The 16302-nt window shown below is 42.3% G+C and overlaps 1 protein-coding gene across 1 annotated transcript in view; it reads left to right on the forward strand.

Moving 5' to 3' along the window:
* MAN2A1 (mannosidase alpha class 2A member 1) overlaps positions 1-16302 on the forward strand; it is a 168163-nt gene that overhangs the window by 83428 nt on the left and 68433 nt on the right. The window lies entirely within an intron of this gene.

The following is a 16302-nucleotide window of genomic DNA, read 5'->3' on the forward strand; positions in this document are numbered from 1 at the left end:
CAATTAAACTTTTTTCCTGAGGAAATAGGTTTTCTTCCATGAACTACCTTGGCACAGTGATTACTGCCTTTATGACTGTAATACTTTTATAAATGGCAGTCAAGGGATGGTAATTATGTAGCTTGTGATCCAAGTATTTACTTGTCTCTGTAATACTGTTTTCAGATTTCTGCATTAACCTTTCGTGAAGTTACTTGATTTTCATTAATCCGAGACGTGAATGATTTTAAAGAAGGAATTTAATTACCTGCAGATCACAGTTCCTTCGTTTACATTTTCATAGGAAGAGCACCCGGAGGCTCATCAGGCCGCAGCACTGTTTATGTACTCTGACTGACATTAACCACCAAGTTGTTTATGAGACAAAAGCCGGGGTACCTGGTGCAGCTCTTCCTGTGTTTAGTGACCATGTCCCACTGTTACTACCCATGGACCTGGCACGTGGTGTCTCTTCATGATACAACTTAATTTTAATTTTAATTGAGAAACTTATTGTTACCTCTTACAAACTGAAGGCCAAAAACAATTTTAAAGGCAACACGATTTTTAACTAAGTATGAGTTATTAAAAGTATGAAAACCAAATGCAGGTAGCGTTAGAGACAATTTACAGAGGGAGTGAAGTTGGCAGTTTGAAGAAGCATTCTCCAAATTCACAATTGTCTAATTTCTCCTGTAAGTAGAGACGTACATATCTTGCACCTTAGAAAAAGAAGTGGGGATTCGTCAGTTACATGGGTGCTCAGAAACTCCACTGAGGTCACTAAATCTTTAACTGCCAACTCGTAGGATGGGTGGGAAGAAACATCAATTAAGAAATGTGTTCTTTGTTTTAAAAGAACGCTTGGATGTATGTCTGCTAGACGTCTGCTTCTTAACCATCATGCAATGGTAAGCCACAGGCTTTAGGAAGGATCATAGAGACTTTGCCCCTGTTTTCTGTTTTGACTCGGGAAGGTCTTGACTTGGGGCATGGCCCCAAGGACCTTGCGTGTTGTGGTGGGTTGAGGCAGGCTGGGGTCTCAGCACATCGGAGGGAGAGCCGGGCCTTAGGCGGCTACAGTGAAGGAGATGCCCGCACTCACAGATTCGCACAGACTGGATTTAAGGCTTCTCCCACAAGATGCCCTTGAACAGCTTCTGTTTAAGCAATATTTTTATCTCCTGTTTTCTCTCCATAATACTTTTCTGCCAGAGAGGTTGCTGTGGCCAATTCTGTAGTTTGGTTATCAATTCTCTGTCTCTCTGTTTTGTACTTGATAACATTGTGACCACACCTACTTACTAGTAAAATGCCAAAGAGCTAAAAGGGTGACCGTGGCCATTAAAAGCAGAAGGATTTGACAGTTTCACTGAGCTGGTCTTACAAGTTAAACAGCTGTTCTGAGTCTTTAACTGAAGCTCTTAGAATTGTGCTGTTCAGCGTTTCTCAGCCTTTGTAGATCTTCTAGAGTGTTCCTAGGCTTAGAAAATAGCAGGGAGTTTAGTGTATTGGACATCACTGATGGTGTGGGCTGTGCATGTAAGACAGGTGATGTGAAGACTGCTTTTCACCCGTTCAGGAAAACAAAGAATTAACTTCATGGTCACACAGGCCAGGAGGCCATGCACTTTGACCATTTTGTAAAGGCAAGTTTTCTAGGAGGTGGATTTTCTGAAACATCACTAAGAATAAAGTCAGAATCATGTAAAAGTAACTTCATAAACCCAAGAATGGAAACATTTCAAGTCAATGTGTTGTTTTACTTCATGTATGATGTTGCAACAGAAATCTAGGCTGGCTGAACATTAATGACCATAACATAACTTTAAGTGGCTCATGCTCCATTAGTGGACAGTCTAAGGTGGACATGCTGCCTCTGAGGAGGGCTTCGTGATGGGCCATCGCGTGTGGCAGGTGGGAGGATAGTAAGAAGTGGGGGCGGCAAGTGCGTCAGTTTACCAGAAACTGCAGTCGCGTAATGAGCCTTTTCCTCTGATACTAGCCAGTCCATCATAGGCAGATCCTCAGATCTCAGCAGGAACCCGCACACCATGGCAGGCGACTGCAGGGGGAGATAAGCTTACTTAAACTATTATTACACATGCACCTGTAAGTGGTTTTACTTTTTAGTAAGGCATTTATTGGCAAATAATACTCTTCTCCCCTTTCTCCATTTCTTCCACCCCTCCCCTTTTCCTTCCTTACTTCCTCTCTTAAAAGGACAGAGAGAGGGGGAGGTGCTTAACTTGACACAGAAGAAAAAGAAGTCAGTGGTTTAGGGGCTTTGCACTAACAGCTAGGAATAAGAGCTGCCTAGTGCAGACAAGACCCTCCATGTTGCCCTTGCTCTTTGCTGGCTGGCTGACCCCGCCTTGGCATTTCCTGCACTCTTATTTAGTATCCTTTAGTTTTCCACATGCCTGCTTTCCTTTTGGATCCCAATGTGCTAGATAGCCTTGTTTTCTTTTAGTCTTTCTATTCTGATCCCAGAATTCATTTTGACCTTGCCTTTGTTCATGTCTAATGTAGTGTAGAGCGTGGAGTCTTCTGATGTTTACCCTGTTCCCCCTGACTTCTGTCTCCTTCCTAGATGCTCCATCTCCTCCATCACTCTCGTTCTTGGCTGCTCCGTCTCCTCCATCTTCCATCACTCTGGTTCTTGGCTGCTCCGTCTCCTCCATCTTCCATCACTCTGGTTCTTGGCTGCTCCATCATCTCCTTGCATCACTCTGGTTCTTGGCTGCTCCGTCTCCTCCATCTTCCATCACTCTGGTTCTTGGCTGCTCCATCATCTCCTTCCATCACTCTGATTCTTGGCTGCTCCATCATCTCCTTCCATCACTCTGGTTCTTGGCTGCTCCGTCTCCTCCATCTTCCATCACTCTGGTTCTTGGCTGCTCCGTCTCCTCCATCTTCCATCACTCTGGTTCTTGGCTGCTCCGTCTCCTCCATCTTCCATCACTCTGGTTCTTGGCTGCTCTGTCTCCTTCCATCACTCTGGTTCTTACCTGCCTTTTATGCTCTGCTTGAATGACTTTAGTCTTGTGGCTCTTTTGCTTTCAGTCTTTTATAGTCATAATTTATTACCTGTGTATTGGTGGAATCTAGTCAAAAATAGTGCTCTCAGAAAGTTTCTCATAGCATTCTCCAGGAAATGTATTACCTATCAGAGGCAGTATAATAAACAGTCATGTTTTAGTAGTCTGTTTCCTTAACAACAACAACAACAAAGCAAAAATCATCTCAGTTGTATCATTTTGAATATAATTTATTATGTCTCTCAGGGTTCTGGAGAACTGATGGCCTGTTCCCACTTAGGGTGGAGCTTGGGACCAAGCTTGGCAGGCCTGAATGTCTTGGCAGACTTGCTCCCTTTGCTGGAAGTCGCTGCTGTCTGTGGCTGAGGGCTTCGTCGGGGCAGGCATTTGCCAGTGTTTACACATCTCCTCTCCAGAGTACCTAGTTCCAAGAGGGAGGGCCTTAAGGAGTCTCAAGCCTACCCAAATAAAGCAAGTGAGATTGAAGGTTTCCAAAACACCATTGAGTTTTGGACACCTAGACATGTGCCTGCCCTGAGGTAACATGCCCAGCAAGACTCTGCTGGAGCAAACTAACTTTCCCTTTGCAAGTGGGTGTCAGTTGCAGATAGCTTCCTGGTTAGGGGTGAAGCTTGTGTCAGTATCCCTACTTTCATCTGGGAACCCCACCTGACTTGGACCTGTGCAGGCCCTGTGCACACTGCCACAGTCTCTGTGAGTGCATGTGTGTGTCAGTCCTGTTGTGGTTGTGAGTTTTTTTTTTCTTGATATCTTCCATCCCCTCTGCCTCTTAGAACCATTATGCGTCCTCTTCCTACATAGATCCCTGAGCCCCTGGGGGAGATATTTGATGGGGACACCCCATTCAGGACTGAGCACTTCAAAGCCTCATACTTGTTCGTGCATTGGTTCTGTGTGTGTTCCTATCTATGGCAAGAGGAAGCTCTCTGATGATGGCTGAGTGACCCACTCTTCCACACTTGGGAATCCCATTAAAAACACTGAACCAGAAGTGATAATATATACAGCAGAGACCTGTAGGTTAAAAACAGAAGAAAAAATAAAACAAACAAACAAACAATAAGAAAGAGCCTTGACATAACATTTTGAGACACAGAACATCCGAAGATGCCATTGAATTCATTTTCTGTTACCCACCTACTTCTGGGATTGCATCTCCCCCTCCCATCCATGCATAACTATCTATTTTACTTCCCTTTTCTAGGAAGATCTCACCCCATTCCTCATTCCATTTCTCACTTTTGTGGTTCTATGGATTGTATCTTTGTTATCATTGTCGTAACAGCTAATAGCTGCATATAAACAAGTATCTATATTTGTCTTTCTGGGTCTGGGTTACCTCACTCAGGATGATTATTTCTAGTTCCATCCATTTACCTGCAAATTTCATTTTTTTTTAAACAGCTGAGTAATACTCCATTCTGTGAGTGTACCACGTTTTCTTTATCCATTCTTGTGTTGAGGGCCGTCTACGTTGTTTCCAGCTTCTGTCTGTTTTGAACAGAGCAGCAGTGAACATGGTTAAGTGTCTCTGTGGTAGCAGAAGCATGCTTTGGGTATGTACCCAAGAGTGCTCTAGCTGGATCTTGAGGTAAATTGAGTCTTAGGTTCCTGAGGAACCTCCTTACTGGTTTCCACAGTGCTACACAAGTCTAAACTCCCAACACCAACAAGTGAGCATTAACCTTGCTCCTCGTCCTCTCTAGCATGAGCTGTCACTTGCATTACTGATTTTAGCCATTCTGACTGGTGTAAGATGAAATCCCAAAGTAGTTTTGATTTGCATTTCCCTAAGGGCTAAGAATGTTGACCATTTCTTTGTTTCTCAGCTATTTGAGTTTCCTCTTGTGAGCATTCTCTCTTTAGATCAGTATCCCAGTTTTAATTGGGTTATTTGTTTTCTTGATTTATAGTTTCTTTAATTACTCAGATATTTTGGGTATTAGCCTGCTATCAGATGTATAGTTGGTAAAAATCTTTTCCCATTCTGTAGGTGCAACTTTCTCTGAATGACAGCGTCCTTAGCCATGCAGAAGCTTCTCAAGTTTCCTGAAGTCCCATTTATTATTTGTTGATCTTGGTCCTTGCACTAATGGCATCATTTTCAGAGAGTCTTCTCCTGTACCAATGAGTTCAAGGCTATTCTCCAGTTTCTCTTCTTATTAGGTTCAGTGTATCTGGTTTTATGTTCAGGTCTTTGATCTGTTTGGATTTGAGTTTTGTGCAGGGCACTAAGTATGGATCTCTTTGGATTGGTCTGGTTTGACCAGAGGCATTTGTTGAAGATGCTGGAGGAACACATATTTATATAATACACAAGGATGATGTCTCTCATCTTTGGAGACTATCAGATGTGGCCTACTGTCCTCTGCTCACCTACCTACTGTGTATGAACGCAAGCTCACCCTCCAAGATGTCTAAAATCTCATTCTATTACAGTAGTGACTCATTTCCCATCTTTATCATGTCTAACACAGCTCACTTACACAGCTTTGCAGTGAATAGTGACTTATTTCTGCCACTTCAGAAATTACAATAATTTTACCTAGTTATATCATCATCAGTAGCAGAAATTTTCTGCTATTAACTATTGCACGCCAAAGGAAAATTAATAATACAAAGCTGGGTGGTGGTGGCAGTGCACAACTTTAATTACAGCACCTGAGAAGCAAAGGCAGACAGATCTCTGTGAGTTTAAGGCCAGCGTGGTCTACAAAGCAAGTCCAGAACTGCCAGGGCTACACAGAGAGACCCTGTCTCAAAAAACATCATCATTGTCATCGTCATCATCATCATCATACAAAGTAATGGGCTCCATTTGGGATTCTTTTATTTTTGTGCACACACACACACTTAAATTTACTGTGACCACTGTGCCTGTGTCTTTAATGTAGTGAGTATTCAATATCAAGATTTATTAGGGTGTGTCTAACTATTGACTGAAGATAATATTAAATTTCAGACACCGTATGCATAAAATGTGCTGTGTTCCATGGAAAAATGTCCTGACCTGGTGTAGTTTCTACGTCTGTCTCCCACTTGGTATTGGGAGGTAGGGTGCCATAGTGTGTCCTAATGAACTTCATACAAATAAACTAACAATCCAGGAGATATTTGAACTTGTATAACTAGTCATTTCAGGTGTTAGAGTTTCATGTTATGAAACAGACATGAAAGATCTTAGGCTTCATCTAATTATTGCATCTTCATGAAGTTAACACCCATGAGCTTATATTTTGGAAGAGTCTTCAGGACAAGGGTGTGTAGAGCTGGGCTTCCTCATCAGGTGTGTTCTCACACTCAGAACTTTGCTGTTGTTATGGACGTTACATGGTTTAGCATTTCTCTGTGAGGGGTTTTGTTCGTATAGGCGCCTCCTGGGTAATGGGGCTCAAGGCTGCTGATGACTTGTAGTTTTACTTGTTTTTTTTTGTTTTGTTTTGTTTTTTCTTTCTTGTATATATTAATTAATCCTTTTAAATTAATTTATTCATAATACATCTCAATGGTTGTTCCATCCCTTGTATCCTCCCATTCCTCCCTCCCTCCCATTTTCCCCTTACTCCTCTCCTCTATGACTGTGACTGAGTGGGACTTCCTCTCCCTTTATATGCTCATAGGGTATCAAGTCTCTTCTTGGTGCTTTACTTGTTAACATTGGTATTTTCTATACTAGCTGAGAGTGTACTCGAGAAAATATCTAGATTATGTAACCAGTTGTATAAGTGTAGATTTTAAATGACCAAACCAAGTTTTCATATTTACTTTTGTTTTGTAAATGGGATTTCTAGGGAATAGAATTTAATATCTACTTATGCTTGACAATTTTATGTATTATAATATTTATTATTATTTATTACTGTAGTGTAGAACTGACAGAAGCATGTATAGTTTATAATGTAACTGAGACTTGAGGACTTGAATTGAGGCTACTCTAGTCTGAGAAATATATCTCAGGAGGAGAGACATGTGTGGAGAGAGGGAGCATGCCTAATGCTTGACTGTGGGAGGATGGGAGATGCTAGCAATGATAATAAAGGCTACAGAGCTGCTCAAGGACCATAATTACTTGAAATCAAACCCACTGTGCTAGAAAGCATGCATAGACGTGCCTTCACACTGGTTAGCAGACCAGTAAATGTATAACACCGGAAGTTCAGTAGTTTGTGTCCCTGAAAATGATGCATCACATTTTAGAAGTTTATCCTAGGGGAAGTCAAGGCTGTAATAGAGAATATAAATTAGTTATAATTCAGTGATGAGACCTCCCACAGCTTCTGAAAACAACTCAAATACTCTTCCTTTCAAAACTAATCCATGAGTTTTCTCTTTGTGGGACAGTTGCTGACTGGGAGGACTGGAGAATCTTACTATCATTGGAGCTGATCTAACGTGATGTAGGTGTATAAGTACAGTAGCACAATGCCTTTATGAAATTATTTTAGATTTAAGGCCTGATTTCATTAAGCTCTTCTGAGAAGATGCTTTTCTGCTTAAATATAATTTAGGTGTAAAAAGTATCTGTGTGTTTGTGCCTATCCTGTTGGTGCTGTTTTGGTTAGTTTTGACTTTTTAAAGATAGCATTTGGCCAGTCCTCTGATGACATAGAAGTATATTCCATCCTGCCTGGAATCTGCTGAAGTGTGTTTGGGATATACCCCAAGGGCCAAATAGAATACAGAACTTAAAAAAACCGCTCAGGGCCTAAGGGAGCTGGAAGCACATGCCTGCAGTGTACACTCTGCCTCATGCTTTAGGGAAACAGAAGTTATGACTCTGCCACTCCCACAATGTTCTCCTCATCCTTACTATCCCATTTATCTCACGATATTAAGAATCATGAATATTAATTCCTGAAATACGGTTTGAACCTCTCGTTGACTTAGGGGAAGTAGTACTTATTATATTAGTGGAAAAAAATGTAGACTCCCTGTTGCCATGATGACTGACCAGGGACCCTGAGACCCTCAGTGTCCTATCAGTGCTCATGAAAACAAACAGATCTCAGGAGCATTTACAGTGAAGTCATCACCATAGTCTGTGCTGCACGGACTGGTGGCAGTGGGCTGAAAAGCTGCTGACACAGCAGCTGGAAATGAGTACAAGGCGTAAGTCTCTAGATGCAAGTATGAAATTCAGCCCTCTTGAGTTTCCGAACATTTACCCCACTGCCTTTGAAAATTTGGTGCTCAGTCCTTAAAGGAGTAGACAGTGTTGTTCTGCTTTTATTTTGAAGCTGCGAGGAGGCAGATGAGCCCCTCCCTTTTCTGAGCCTTCACTGGACAGTCCCTGCTCCATGGTGCTGTGCGGACCTCATCTGGGGCCACAGTCCTTGGGAGCCCAGTGCATTTCTTTGCATCTAGCTTTTGGGTTCTGTGATTATCATGAATCAGCCACTTATTTCCAAACCACATTTTATTGTTATTTCTCTTTTACGACCTGATGAATTTTTATGAAACTAATAAATTATAGAAAAGAGCTTCTTTTATACTAAGTTGTCTGTTTTGGAAAGAGTCCATGAAACAGCCACTGAAGAATATTGGTCAAACTGCTGTGTGAGGTATGGAAGGGATCATAAAAAGACAGACACAATCAGTCATCCGATCGCTTAATATGTACATCCTGAGTGGACTCCAGGCAGCCCAAGCTTAATGCCACAGACGATTTGGGTGTATTTATTTGGTTGTGTAGGAACTAACGCATAATACTTCAATTAGTAGTTTCCTTCTCACAGAAAAGGATTTGCTCAAGCATCAGTAGAGGAGACTGTGATGCACACTTGTATGTTTTATGGTGAAGTAAAACTCTTGAGAGTGGCACATGCTTGTCCAACGGTTCCCTGCTCACACTTACAGGTCAACTTTACTCTTTGATTGGCAGGTCTATTGCCTGCCTTGATCGCTATGCTTCGCTGAGCATATTTTGTAATGAATTGGAAAACTGAATCTGCCAGACATACACTAGCTAGAAACAAGTCGAGACTGATGGTAGATCAATGACCGAGGGAAGTGTTTGCTCAGGGAAATTGCTGGTATTGGGAGCATAGGCCAGAAGATTACTGTGGTGTGTGGTGCTGAAGAGAGGAGCGACGTTTGTTGGGAGCCCCTGAGTGGAGGTGGAAGAGTGAATGCCAATCAGGCAGCGGCATCTTGGATGCTAGCCTTCTGGCAACCTGCTGTCAAGCTGTTACTGCCTGTTGGTTAGCTGGTATCCCTTTCATTCTTCACATGGCTAACTAAATGATTTAGTCTTTCCTTCCTTCCTTCTCTCTCTCTCCTTTCTTTCTTTCCTTCTTTTTTTCACCTGATGTACATTTACCTTGCTAAAACATTAGCTCCATGAAGGCAGAGAGCAGTTTGCGTTTGAATTCCCCAGCAGATACACTGTAGATTGTTCACAAACACTTGTCAGATTAACTCTGTCTAAAAGAAGGACTTCAACTAATACTAAAACAGCAAAGACCAAGGGAGTGGACGCAGACAGCGTCTGGCTGGGTAGAGGCCTACTGCCTTGAGGATCAGTGAAGAGAAGAATTATAGGGAGCCCAGAAGATGAACAGAGCCAGGAAACAAGAAGGCATGAAACAAATTACCTCTGCAATGATTGATTACTGGGGCCATTAAAGAGAAGAGGTAGCTACTTAAAATTCTTGAAACTTGAGCTCTGATCTCTAAGAAATCTCCCCTAAAATACAAAGCTGACAGGAAAAGGTTGACAGGAGATGTGCATCAGCAGCAGAGTGATTGCCTAGCCTGCTCAAGTCCTGGGCTCAGTCCCAAATGCTACACGAATTTAATAAAAAGAAGAAATTAAAAAACAGAAAACGCAAATAGTGTAAACAGGAAAAACCTTAAAAAATAATTAAATGGCAGGTGGAATGGAAAAGAGGAGGAATGAAAAAAAAAACATGTTCAGTGGATGATAACAAGATGCTCAGAGTGATACTAACTGAAAGTGGCATAAAAACATCATGAGAGCCTGCTTAAGAGTGCATGAAAACAATGAAAAAGAAGAGCAAAGGCTCCAAACAAAAGTTATGGATCTCCTTTAAGGGAAAGCAAAAGAAAACGAGAGGCAGTGCTCAAAGCTGCGACTGAGGGAGAGTCCGCCGAAATGCGACCTCACTCTAGTGGTAAACAGAGCTAGGTTCTGAGAAAGCTGAATGTCGGCTATCAGAGAGGTGGAGGGATACCTGGGGGGGGGGGGGAAGCCCTCTTTCTTTAGCAAAGGAAACAGGAATCTTTACAAATGAAGACAGGAAAGAAATTTAGAGTCCATTAATGAGAGAGTGGCATGGCTTAGAGAGCCATCCCCTCCCAAGAGAAGACAGTGACTGACGCCATGGCATAACACAGAAAGGCAGAAGCTCCAGGTGGCTACAGAAAGACACATTGTAGAGACGGGCAGAAAGGTGTGAAAAGTTGCACGCGGCAGATGGAAGAGATGCTAAGAAAACCCTCTCTCTCCTTGGCGCTCGGCTGGAGTAGCAGAGATGCCATCTGAAAGAGACCCAGCTGAGCAAGTGTTTTGGTCCCTCCGGGTCTGCCATAAGCTGCACTTTTTGGGACCCAGAGCAGGTACTCTAAGACCATGATATGCAGTGTACCCCCATGGAATTCCTCCAACTACAAGGGTTAAAATTTGTTTTTATCAGAATCTAGCCAGACCCAGGGTCTTTTTTTTTTTGGCCTGGGCATAGAGAGCAGGTGGAACTCCTGACATTTGAAAAGGACCAGAGCCCAGGGGTGGAGCCAGCATCCGTAATGAAGGGCTGCCTGGACATGTGTCTTGTGTATGAGAGGCGTAGTCAAGACTGGAAGCGAACAGGAAATGTTACTCAGCTCTGCACTGCCAGCCGTTCTCTCCGTGTCACATTTACTCCTCGTTTGTATAGTACCCAGTTCTGTTGCTCAGATCTGCTCTGCCTTGCTTTATTCTTGTAATTTCATTGTGCGCCCACCCCTGGCAATGATTATTTACGCAGATAGTGTTCTGTTCTCAGGGAGGTACTGTGTGTGAGCCTGGTACTGCACGCACCGGCCGAGCAGAGAAAATAACAATCACTTAGTCTCTGTTGAACACTGAAAACACTTCCACTGAAAGAATGGAATGACTAAAAAAAGACCCAACGGATGTCCTAACCTCGGCTATTTCCAGAGATGCAGGTTACAACACAGAAATATAAGAGATGTGGTAAACCAAGCCAGAGAACTCCTTCAAAAACTGTTAATTCTGGGCAACCAAAGATGCCTCTGTGGGCAAACACGCTGTAATACAAGCCTGGTTGGTGGCTCGACTTCAGGCCTCTGTGAGCCACATAAAAAGCCAGGTTTGGTCATGTACAACTGAAGTCACTATCTTTCTGTGGTGAGATGGAAGGCAAAAATAGGAGCATCCTCTGGAAGTTTGTGGGTAGCCTCCCTGCAATACCCGTGAGGCCGCAGAACAAGAGAGACTCCTCCTCCTCCTCAAAACGAGGTAGAAGGTGAGGACCAACTCTTGAGTATTTTTTTCAGACTTTCACTCATGCGTCCTGGTACAAGTGTTTCCACACTCACATCTACATAGCACACACACACACACACACACACACACACACACACACACGTGTGCACACACACACATGTGTGCACGCACAGACATACACACAGACAGACACATGCGCGCGCGCGCACACACACACACAGACATGCAGACACCAGACTAATAACCCCACAGTATTGGCTCCACTGGGGGCAAATTAGATAAAAACCCAAATAAAGAACCCAAGAGTATGATTACAAGTATGTTGAAAAATATTTTTTAAAAAGACAGAAATAAACTGAATAAATTTCAAGAGAATAGAAACAGCTGGATGAAATAAGGAAGTCAGTACAAACCAAGAAAGTGAAATTCCATAAAAAGGTGGAAATAGTGGGAGTAAACCAACAGAAATGCTGGGAAAAAAAAAAAAAAAAGGAAATGCTCAGTGGGGTGTGGTGATCCACGCCTGTGATCCCAGCATTCAAGGAGGCAGAGGCAGGTGGATTGCTGTGGGTTAGAAGCCAGCCTGCTCTACAAAGAGTCCAGGACAGCTAAGGATGCACAGAGAAACCCTGTCTCCAAAAACAAATAAACAAACAAGCTCAACGTAAAGCCTTTAGCAGAATAAACCAAGGGAAGACAAGGTAGATGAATCAGAACATTCAGGCAATGACAGATAAGTTACTAAAGTATGAACAGAGCATATGAGAGCTGTGGGACAGCATAGAAGAACCAAACCTGTGAATTATGTTCATAGGAGAAAGAGAGAATTCTATGTTAAAACTATAGAAAACATGTCAAAAGTCATAGCAGAAAAATTCTCAAATGTGTGACAAAAAATGTCTATCTGGGTACATGAAGCATTTAGAATACCGACAAACAACACTGAAAAAATAATCTTCCCATTCCATATTAGACTTAACACAGTCTATTGAAAGTTTCAAGATATCACATTTCTCAACGGAAACTTTAAAAACAAGGAGGACTTGAAATGATGTATTTCCAGTTATGAAGAAAACAGTAACTTCCAACCTGAGCTACTATACCCAGCAAAACTATCTGTTAAGATGGAAGGAGAAACAAAGAAACAAACAAATTTCACAGTAAGAACAGCCTGAAGGAATTCATGACTGTTAAGTCATCTCTGCAAAGATACTTACATTCTTCATACTGAACAGAAAGATAATCACGCTCATTAGGCTACAGGAAAGATGAATCTATGCTAGAAGGCTAATTAAGCAAGTGAGGAATAAGGAAACATCAAATCAATAAACCGTAATCAATACACACTTTTCAGTAACTCTAAATACTAGTGGTCTCTTTTTCCACTGAAAGTCACAGGTCAGAATGGATTTAAACAGACAAACGAACAAACAAAAACCCCTAGGATCCACCAGTTTGTTCTCTCCAAAGTGATACTTTTTACCATAAAACGTAGATCCAGCCTTAAAATGAGAAGATCTCAAATGTAAATACTTGTGCATTCTTGCCATCAGGGAAATTCTGGTCAATACATTGAAGTAACATCTCGCCCGAGCCAGAATGGCAGCCGTTAGAAAGTAGTATGGCAGTGTCCCTAAGAACTAAAAGCCATGTGGTCCCTATGGTCCAGCTACACCACTTCTGACTGTTTACCTGCAGGGCTCAAGGCCAGCACAGCACAGCATACTAGTAATCAGTGCCTACTGCAGCACTATATACAATAGCTAGATTATAGAACCAACCTAGGTGTCCATCAGCGGAGGAGTGGATAAATAACATGTGGTAAATATGCACAATGAAAAATTCCCCTTATCCGTAAAGAATGAAATTGTGTCGTGTCCAAGACTGGAGATAATCATGCTATGCAAATTAAGCCAGACTCAAACAGACAAATTTTGAGTGTGTCTTTTTTTTCATTTGTGGTTCCTAGATACTGTATAGATAAATGAACCAAAACTAATTAGCCAAATGGAATCAGCAGGAGAGGAGAGGAGAGGAAGAGGAGGGTGTGGAGGTATAAGGAGGAATGCACTTGATCTCCATCATAGATATGTATAAAAATGTCCACAATAGACACGCTTTAATGTACAATGATTACACATAATGAGGGCTTTTTTTATTTTAAAAAAAAAGATGTTTGCACTAAACAAATAATTATGTCTTTGGATACTTTCATACCTCAACCCAACGACAAGTCAAGAGAAAATACCAACAAAGCAGAGAATCAGCGTAACTTCTGTGTGATAAAATGGGATACTTACAATGGACTGTAGTTAAGCCTGCCTGCCTCCTGGTTCCCTCTTCTCTTCCCAGTGCTTTCCTCCAGTTTTCCCCTCCCTCCTCTCCTTCTCTGTGGTGATGATTAAACCTGGGGCCTCATGCATACTAGACCAGTATTCAACCCCTCAAAGTTACATTTCTTATTTGAAGGCAACAAAAAGATACTTTTACATATCAAAATGTGAAGCATGCCCTTCCGCTTTAACAATACAGTTTAGGATAGTTCTTTATGGCCAACTTCGTTAATGGCTGGCTGCTCAGGAAAGGAGAGTGAGTTTCGGGTTATGGTCCCTGGCAGGCTGGCCATGTTCCAGTAGATGGCCCCATGCTTGTGATTACATGGGCAGCATTTAATGGAGTCAGTGGGCTACGTATAAAACAGAAGAGGGCATGAAGTTGGAGGTGGGATGTGTGTGGCAATCTGGGAGGAGTCAGAGGAAAAGCAGGGAATGAGCTGATTGAAACGTATTGAGTGCGCATGTGCGATTCTCAAAGGCTAAGATGTGTAATGTATAAATTAAATGATCTAATTAAATAAATTGAAAGGGCATTGGAAATAATACTGAGAAGTGAAAAGAATTACTGTTGCCGAATTGGAGGTAGATGTCTCTATACGGTTTCCATAGAATTTTTAAAGTATCAGGCAAGTTTACTCCCAGTCCTTTAGGTTTGCCTGCAGCTTCAGATGTCTTACTAAAGCATGCACAGCACCCTCAGTGATTGTTTTGCCTCAGGAAGTTGAGTAGACCGGAAGCCTCTGATAGAGAGATGTTTCCTACAGAATTGCTTTCATTTACATCAAGGCCCTGTGCACTTCTCACATGGGTCTCTGTTGGCAAAAGTGTGGGTCTTTTTGGGGGGGGGTTTCTTTTTTTGGTTTTTTGAGACAGGGTTTCTCTGTAGAGCCTTGGCTGTCCTGCACTCACTTGGCAGACCAGGCTGGCCTCGAACTCAGAGATCCGCCTGCCTCTACCTCCCAAAGTTCTGGGATTAAAGGCGTGAGCCACCACACCTGGTTAAAAGTGTGGGTCTTACACACACACACACACACACACACACACACACACACACACACACACCAGTTACATGGCTCTGGAGTATAGTGCAATACCGCACGCCTCTCAACAGGTTACAAACAGTACTCCTCTTTCCTGTTTGAACATGTTTTTGGTCCAAACTCTTTCAACTTCAGAGTGACCATATATTACAATTTTTTTATTAGTGGCTTTTTTTCATTCACATGTTTATTGATTTCTACTATAAATTCTACAAGGACCTTTATCTTCCTCTTTCACCTTGTACTCAAATATGCAGTGGATCTTTTAGTTCTCTCTTCTAAATGGAGCTCAGTTTTGTCATTGAATTTGTCCTCTTTACATTAAGTGTCATCTGTCATCCTCTGATGCTACTACCCAGGTAACTGAATTATATTGTTGAGTGGCCAAAATAAAATGATGTGTATGAACTTAGTCAGCAATCATAATTATCTGCTAATTCCTGCATTTGAAACCCGTATTTTTCCATTGCCCTAAGTATGGACTGTAGAGTATTTGACATGGCTTGTGTCTGTACTTTGGACTCTAGAATTGCTTCCCACATCACTCAAGCCCTCCCTGTCTGCTGCAGGCTCTTAGTGACTGTTAATTTTCATAGACACCATGTTACCTCCGGGTCCTCGCTGCTCAGAAACAAAACCAGACCACCACCACAAAAACCACTTGCCACCTAGCGCGGGCGCATTTGCCAATGCCTTCTAGGAACTCATCTTAGTTGTTGGCATCATGGGGAAGCTTTCTTTTCGACCCAGAAGAAAGAGTAGGTGTCAGTCTGCCCCCCTGGATCCTACTGACCACGTTTGTGATGCTCCTCTGAAGGGGTTCTGCGTAAACCTGTGACAGGTAAGCTGTTTCTGGTTCAATATCGTCACCTGGCACCCAGCAGTCACTGAGGAAATCCGTCTTGCAGTGTGTGCCGCAGGCATTTTATCTATAAATTGCCCTGGATGGAATCAGTGCTGGCTGGAATGGGGGGGGGCGGGGAAGATCTGGGGGTGGAGAAGAGCTGGGGGCACTGTGGGCAGGCTTTGCTTCTTGGCACTGTGTGGCAAGGGCACACATGTCTTGAGAGACATAAGGTTCTCACCAATAAGAGCGGACCAATCAAAATCCAGCATTACAGGATGTTACAGGAAGTTCAAAATTTTTTTAAAAAAATTACTATTATAACATTTTTGTAATACAGGGAACAATCTGAAAAATAGTGAATTCTGAGGTTTTAGCCTAAGATTTCATGAAGTTCCTTAGAGAAGATAAAGATGAAATGTTTGAATTAAAATAACTGTAAACAGTGAAGTTTATAAGGTGTACTTAGGAAACAGGAAGTCTTTTCTAAGCTAGTAAGTAAAATCGGGAAGTGCCAGTGGTGAAATACTAGAAAAAAACGTTGCGTGTGCTGTTTGACTGAGCAAACATGGCT

Source organism: Acomys minous (assembly GCF_964271855.1).
Source record: "Acomys minous genome assembly, chromosome: 4".
NCBI classification, from domain to species: Eukaryota; Metazoa; Chordata; class Mammalia; order Rodentia; family Muridae; genus Acomys; species Acomys minous.